Here is an 8,408-nt window from a genome sequence, read left to right on the forward strand (position 1 = left end):
CACAGTCGCTCACGTTTATCCCTTTGTGCTAATGTAGCTGACGCCGTCACGAGGCTAATGACATTGAAAGTGAAAGTAATTGGATCCACGTTTTGGTTCGTTTGAGCACTTTTCTGTCATTCTTTTATGGAACATAAACGTGTAACGACTCGACGCTGGACCTTTCGACCTCCAAGGCCGAGCGGGACGCAGCACGAGCACCAGACCCTTGTCCCCAACATAAAACAATGGCACTCACGTTGCTTTCACAAACAGAATAAAAAGAGTCAGTGGTGGGCTCTTGGGGGCCGGTGTGGCAGCTGGAGGGGCCCGCGTCTTTACCGGGACAGAACAGCGTGTTTGGCCTGTCAGAGCTAAACAATGGCCCGTTCTGAGCGGCGCGGGGCAGTGGGAGCAGGAATGTGCCGAGAGCAGCTTCACTTCAGTCTGGACCAGCGCCGAGCCTCGGACCGGCCGCCGTGACCCAGCGCCGAGCCTCGGACCGGCCGCCGTGACCCAGCGCCGAGCCTCGGACCGGCCGCCGTGACCCAGCGCCGAGCCTCGGACCGGCCGTTGTGAGTCCAGCTCCTGTAAAGCTGCACTCTGGAACCTTAATCTTTACTGGATTGTTCCACAATAAGGAGTAGAACGTGTCGATCTCCAGGGAGACGGAGCAGTGACGTCATCAGGCTGAGGTCCAGGTCGGATCTGTGAAGAGGCGAGCCTGCTCACAGGATGCAGGTTTTAAAGGTAAACGTCTGCAGATGGAGAAATGTGTGTTAAATATATAATATGTTATCTATATCACATTTGTTCTCTCTAGTTGCATTTGATTTAAGATTTAAAAATAATTTCAAATTATTTTTTTCTGCATGTCCTTTTTTTTTAAGTTTCTCTTGCTCGTGCCTCTGATCCACGTGAACGGCACAATATTATTTTGTACTTTGTCTGATGAATATCCAATGTTTTATTGTGATATTAAAATGTAAATAATAATAATAATAAATATAGCCGCAAGCGGCAATGATCGGCCCTCGCCACGCCGCCGCCACGCCACCGCCGCCACGCCGCAAGAGGAGGGGGCGCTAACGCGCCCCAATTGTCCTTTTATTACGCCTACTGCTGAATCTGTGACGCTGTCACATCTTCTCCCCTTTGTTTTACCATCAAAAAGCAATTTTATTTTGAATTCTTGGCAAAATGTGCGGCTTTGCCGCACAGACACCGTGACTCTTTGAATGAAAATGTGGATAACTTTTGATGGTCTTGAAGATGAGTCTCACCAAATTTCAGGTTAATAGGGCTGACGCCCTGGGAGGAGTTTGTGAAAGTCTAAAGTGTAAACATGTTCTGGCGATTTCCCCATTGGAATAACATGAAAGGTTTCGGTCATCGTTACGGCAACGCCATAACAATTATGACATGAGTCATTGACTTTTTTGATGGGGATGCTAAAATTGAGTTGTGTGTCAAATTTCATATAATTTCGCAAAACTAAACATTTAACCTCCATATAAAATCTGTAGGGGGCGCTGTGGCGCCAAATGAATTTATTTCACTTCAAGTAGGTTTAGGGCAAAGAGTTTAACAACTGATTCTAATTTGACGCAATTCGGACTTTATCTGCGCAAACGGCAGAAATTTTAAATATGGGAGATTTCTGAAATTCTAGCTACAGTTTGCGGCTTCGCCGCACAGAGACCGTGAGAGGTATCAATGTAATTTGGATAACTTTTGATGTCCCACTCCTCAGTAGCATTTTCACCAAATTTCAGCTTTTTAGGGCCAACGCCCTGGGAGGAGTTCGTAAAAGTACGACGTTTGGAAAAACTCCGAAGTCATGTTTAGCCATTTTTGAAGCAATATGGCCGACATTTGGTTGGGCGGACGGCGTTGCCGTAATAATATTTTTTACTTCTCTTGTCACCATCTACCTCTGCGCCAAATTTCATGATTCTACGATCAGATTTTTTTTGGGTCATTTCCCATCTCTCAATGCATTTTTGGTACATTTGGGGGCGCTGACGCGCCAATTTTTTTAATTTTAGAAAAGGGAAATAGCCAGAATGTAGAGAGGCACGATTTTTAGAGGCGTGCAAATTTTTGTGACTTTTCGTCAATGTTCACTGGGTGAAAAATAGGGGGGTTGGTCCCGAGAAGAAGAAGAAGAAGAAGAAGAAGAAAGAAAGAAAGAAAGAATAATATTCCGATGCGAAAACAATGTTTCCCATTTTTCAAATATCATAAACTATACATTTTCGGAAAGCGCTCGCGCTTTCCTACCTCATGGTGTGGGTCCCTGGTCACTGACGGGCACTTTCGATAATTTTGAGTGGGCTCCGCCCACTTTGTGTTTTTGGCCCTCTATACAGTAATAATGTTCAATTTTTGCCTTACATGCTTATATGCACGGAACATGCAAGAGATGGGGAACGTATTCGTGAGCTACTTAGCGCAAATGAGTGCTTTATATGGGGATGACGACCGCTTCGCGGTCGTCATCCCAATGTAAAGTGCTCGTTTAGTGCGAACTTTTGCACGGGCTTCGCCCGTTTACAACGGTAATGTTCCATTTTCCTACAACTAATTAGTATGCACGGGGCGTGCATGAGTGGAGGAGTGCGTTAGTGAGTGTTTGGAAGTGGGCGAGCGCTTCGCGCTCGATTTTGTGCGCACTACGTGCGCACTTTCGCAGCCGTGCTTCGCACGGCCTTACGAGATTAATAGGCCTCTCGCCAGCTTGTGGCGCTCGGGCCTAAATATGGCCGCAAGCGGCAATGATCGGCCCTTGCCACGCCGCTGCCGCATGAGGAGGGGGCCTAACGTCCTTTTATTACACCTACTGCTGAATCTGTGACCCTGTCGCGTCTTCTTCCCTTCGCTTTACATATAAAGGGAAAAGTTTGCAGCTCCGCCGCACAAAGTCCGTGGCTCTTAGAATGAAAATGTTGATAAGGTTTGATGGCTCACTCCTGAAGACGAGTCTCACGAAATTTGAGGTTAATTGTTCTAACGCCCTTGGAGGAGTTTGTAAAAGTATAAAATGTCAGCATGTTCACATTTCAGAGATCTGGTGATTTCCCCATTGGAATAATATGGCAGGTTTCTGTCATCGCTACGGCTACGCCATAACAAATATGACAAAGGTCTCATTGACTTTTTTGAACGGGATGCCAAAATGGAATTTTGTGCAAAATTGTATACATTTTGGGAGAACTAAATTTTGTGGTCCCCATTCAAAAAGTAGTTTCATTTAAAATTATTTTAAATTTGACACAAAATTGAATTTTGTGTCAAATTTCGCAAAACTAAACATTTTACCTTCCATATAAATTGTATTTCACTCTGTAGGGGGCGCTATCGCGAGTAGGTTTAGGACAAAGAGTTTAACAACTGATTCTAATTTGAAGCAATTCGGACTTTATCAGTGCAAACGGCAGCAAATTTAAAATTTGGGAAATTTCTGAAATTCTAGCTACAGTTTTTGTGATGGATATCAAAGTAATTTTAATAACTTTTGATGTCCCACTCCTCAACACCATTTTCACCAAATTTCAGCTTTTTAGGGCAACGCCCTGGGAGGAGTTCGCAAAAGTACGACATTTGGAAAAACTCCCGAGTCATGTTTAGCCATTTTTGAACCAATATGGCATTTTGTTTTTTGGGTCATTTCCTATCAATGCATTTTTGGTAAATTTGGGGGCGCTGATGCGCCAATTTTTTAAATTTTAGAAAAGGGAGATAGCCAGAATGTAGAGAGGCACGATTTTTAGAGGTGTGCAAATATTTGTGACTTTTCGTCAAGAAACTATACATTTTCGGTGTGGGTCTCTGGTCACTGACGGGTACTTTCATTAATTTTGAGTGGGCTCCGACCACTTTGTATTTTTGGCCCTCTAAACAGTAATAATGTAATTTTTTTGCAATACATGTTTATATGCACGGAACATGCAAGAGATGGAGAATGTATTTGTGAGCACTAAACAAGTGCATACTCGTTTAGTGCGCACTTTTGCACGGGCATCGCCCGTTTACAACGATAATGTTCCATTTTCCTACTACTTATTAGTCTTCACAGGGCGTGCGTGAGGAGGAGTGTTAGTGTTTGGAAGTGGGCGAGCGCATCGCGCTCTATTTCGTGCGCACTTTCGCAAACGTGTTATGCACGGCCTTACGGGACTAATAGGCCTCTCGCCAGCTTGTGGTGCTCGGGCCTAATAATCCCCAAACTCCACTTTGGGAATCGCTGGTGTCGAGGACTGAGGCATTCGGCAAATGTCAAAAATGGGAATTAACCCTGTTTGCAATAGTAGCAGCTGCACCTGTGCGGCACCTCAAACCACTGCACCACCAGCAGTGCAACCTGTGTTTGAATTTGTCCTTCTCTCCCTCCCTCCCTTTCCTCCCCCCTCCTCCTCTCCCCTCCCTCTCTCCTTCTCTCCCGCCCTCCCTCCCTCTCTCCCTCCCTCCCTCCCTCCCTCCTCCTCCTCTCCCCTCCCTCTCTCCCTCCTCCCTCTCTCCTCTCTCCCCTCCCTCCCTCTCTCCCTCCTCCTCTCCCCTCCCCCCGTCCTCCCCTCCCTTTCTCCCTCCCTGTCTCCCCTCCCTCTCTCCCTCCTTCTCCTCTCCCCTCCCTCTCTCCCTCCTCCCTCTCTCCCTCCCTCTCTCTCTCCCTCCCCCTCTCTCTCTCCCTCCCCCCTCTCTCTCTCTCATCTCTCTCTCTCTCTCTCTCTCCCTCCTCCTCCTCTCCCCTCCCTCTCTCCCTCCTCCCTCCTCCCTCTCTCCCTCTCTCCCTCCTCCTCCTCTCCCCTCCCTCTCTCCCTCCCTCCCTCTCTCCCTCTCTCCCTCCTCCTCCTCTCCCCTCCCTCTCTCCCTCCTTCTCCTCTCCCCTCCCTCTCTCCCTCCTCCCTCTCTCCCTCTCTCCCTCCCTCTCTCCCTCCTCCTCCTCTCCCCTCTCTCTCTCTCTCTCCCTCCCTCTCTCCCTCCTCCTCCTCTCCCCGCTCTCTCTCTCTCTCTCTCTCTCTCTCTCCCTCCTCCTCCTCTCCCCTCCCTCTCTCCCCTCCCTCTCTCCACCTCCTCCTCTCCCTCTCTCTCTCTCTCTCTCTCTCCCTCCTCCTCCTCTCCCTCCCTCTCTCCCTCCTTCTCCTCTCCCCTCCCTCTCTCCCCTCCTCCCTCTCTCCCTCTCTCCTTCTCTCTCTCTCTCCCTCCCTCTCTCCCTCCTCCTCCTCTCCCCTCTCTCTCTCTCTCTCTCTCCTCCTCCTCCTCTCCCCTCCCTCTCTCCCTCCCTCTCCCTCCTCCTCCTCTCCCCTCTCTCTCTCTCTCTCTCTCTCTCTCTCTCTCTCCCTCCTCCTCCTCTCCCCTCCCTCTCTCCCTCCCTCTCTCCCTCCTCCTCCTCCTCCTCTCCCCTCTCTCTCTCTCTCTCTCTCCCTCCTCCTCCTCTCCCCTCCCCTCTCTCCCTCCCTCTCTCCCTCCTCCTCCTCTCCCCTCCCTCTCTCCCTCCCTCTCTCCCTCCTCCTCCTCTCCCCTCTCTCTCTCTCTCTCTCCCTCCTCCTCCTCTCCCCTCCCTCTCTCCCTCCCTCTCTCCCTCCTCCTCCTCTCCCCTCTCTCTCTCTCTCTCTCCCTCCTCCTCCTCTCCCCTCCCTCTCTCCCTCCCTCTCTCCCTCCTCCTCCTCTCCCCTCTCTCTCTCTCTCTCTCTCTCTCTCTCCCTCCTCCTCCTCTCCCCTCCCTCTCTCCCTCCCTCTCTCCCTCCTCCTCCTCTCCCCTCTCTCTCTCTCTCTCTCCCTCCTCCTCCTCTCCCCTCCCTCTCTCCCTCCCTCTCTCCCTCCTCCTCCTCTCCCCTCTCTCTCTCTCTCTCTCTCTCTCTCTCCCTCCTCCTCCTCTCCCCTCCCTCTCTCCCTCCCTCTCTCCCTCCTCCTCCTCCTCCTCTCCCCTCTCTCTCTCTCTCTCTCTCCCTCCTCCTCCTCTCCCCTCCCTCTCTCCCCTCCTTCTCCTCTCCCCTCCCTCTCTCCCTCCTCCCTCTCTCCCTCTCTCCTTCTCTCCCTCTCTCCCTCCCTCTCTCCCTCCTCCTCCTCTCCCCTCTCTCTCTCTCTCTCCCTCCCTCTCTCCCTCCTCCTCCTCTCCCCTCTCTCTCTCTCTCTCTCTCTCTCTCTCGCCCTCCTCCTCCTCTCCCCTCCCTCTCTCCCTCCCTCTCTCCCTCCTCCTCCTCTCCCCTCTCTCTCTCTCTCTCTCTCTCTCTCCCTCCTCCTCCTCTCCCCTCCCTCTCTCCCTCCTCCCTCCTCCCTCTCTCCCCTCCCTCTCTCCCTCCTCCTCCTCTCCCCTCCCTCTCTCTCTCTCTCCCTCCTCCTCCTCTCCCCTCCCTCTCTCCCTCCTCCCTCCTCCCCTCTCTCCCTCTCTCCCTCCTCCTCCTCTCCCCTCCCTCTCTCCCTCCTCCCTCCTCCCTCTCTCCCTCTCTCCCTCCTCCTCCTCTCCCCTCCCTCTCTCCCTCCCTCCCTCTCTCCCTTCTCCTCTCCCCTCCCCCGTCCTCCCCCTTCTCTCTGATTCAGATAAATGTCTCGTCTCTAATTGAAAAGCGCAGTGTGTGTTTTTTGTAGATAAAGCACTTCATTTGTCCTCCTCCGGGGCCCATTGATCGTAGGGGCCCCACAGCGCCCCCCGGGGACCGAGCACAGACACAGCCATCATCAGAGCCATTATCGCAGCCATTCCGGGGGTCAGGGGTCAAACTGCTGCGTGTAATGACGGACTGATTCTGACCAGAGGAGGCGCCGAAGGGACAAACAAATCACCTTTTTAAAGCTAATTATTAAGAACAAAGAGAATAAAGATTCAAACGGCAAATGATAAATAAATAAAACAATAATAATAATATATAATAATGAAATAATACATTCAAATATTTGATGAATTACTAAATCAAAGAGTAAAATATAATACATTTAAATATATTATATATATATTAAATATATTTTGTAATTATATTGTAATTTCAAATATATTATTGTAGTTATTATAAATGCTGAATATAAATTATAATAAAAGCTGAATATAAATTATAATAAAAGCTGAATATAAAGTATAATAAAAGCTGAATATAAAGTATAATAAAAGCTGAATATATCGTGTCCTGGTGAAGTCTCGTTCTGGAGGTTAAACGTTTCGCAGCAGGAGCCTGTTCAATCATAACCGGCGCCGGGGGCCAAACCTGACACTCGTACCCAAACACGGGGCCCCTCTGTCGGGCACACTCCCCCCTCACTCCCCCTCACTCCCCCACTGCACTGTAAAAAACAAGTCTGGTGCTGGAGCCTGATTGGCTTTGGCACATTTCTAACATTTATCTGGAAATAAAAACATGAATTTACCCTGAGGTTAGTTTTTACTTGTCAGAAAAAATATATATCTATGTAGTCCATGTTATTAAGACAATCTAAAATGCACCAAAACTGAAAGCTCCTCTTTTGGACCAAATCCACAGTTATATTTCAGTAAATATAGACAAATATTAAGTTAAATGTAAAATTATCCTATTGAAGAGATCAGTTGTTTCTTCGTTGCTAAATGGCTGGATGGGTGCGATCGTGGTCACGTGGGGGGCCGGGTCCAGGGCCGGTCCAGATCAGAGGGCCCAGGGCCGGTCCAGGGCCGGTCCAGATCAGAGGGTCCAGAGCCGGTCCAGGGCCGGTCCAGATCAGAGAGTCCAGGGCCGGTCCAGATCAGAGGGTCCAGAGCCGGTCCAGATCAGAGGGTCCAGAGCCGGTCCAGATCAGAGGGTCCAGGACCAAGAAAACAAAACAAAGGCGTTCACACTTGGTTTGGTCCAGTCTAGTCCAGTTTAGTCCAGTTTAGTCCCAATGTTACTGTTCATTACAAGCATTACAGGAGAAAGAACTCTGAACACAGTTTTATTTTCATTTTCTGGAATAATTCCCTCAAAAAACCCTGTTAATTCTAAAAAAAAAAATTTGCGCGATTGGACAAATATTCTTCACAATGTTCGTGATGTAGGACAATCAGTCGGCCCCAAAGAAATTCTGGCAAACCGTCCGGCGCCTCAGGAGGGGGAGACCTGCTGACCTCGACTGGGGAGGTCATCGGACGGTGGAAGGACTTTGAGGACCTCCTTAATCCCACCGTCACGTCTTCTGAAGAGGAAGCAGAGACCGAGGACTCAGAGGGACTCGTCCATCACCCAATCTGAAGTCACTGAGGTTGTTGGCTCCTCAGTGGCTCCACAGTGGCTCCTCAGTGGCTCCTCAGTGGCTCCTCAGTGGCTCCTCAGTGGCTCCGGGGGTGGATGAGATCCTGAGGACCTAAAGTCTCTGGATGCTGTAGGACTGTCTTGGTTGACACGTCTCTACAACAGGGCGTGGCGGTCGGGGACAGTGTCTCTGGACTGGCAGACCGGGGTGGTGGTCCCTCTGTTCAAGAAGGG

Source organism: Eucyclogobius newberryi, unplaced genomic scaffold, assembly GCF_026437365.1.
Source record: "Eucyclogobius newberryi isolate DKJ021-1_F unplaced genomic scaffold, fEucNew1.0.hap1 SCAF_1, whole genome shotgun sequence".
Lineage (NCBI taxonomy): Eukaryota > Metazoa > Chordata > Actinopteri > Gobiiformes > Gobiidae > Eucyclogobius > Eucyclogobius newberryi.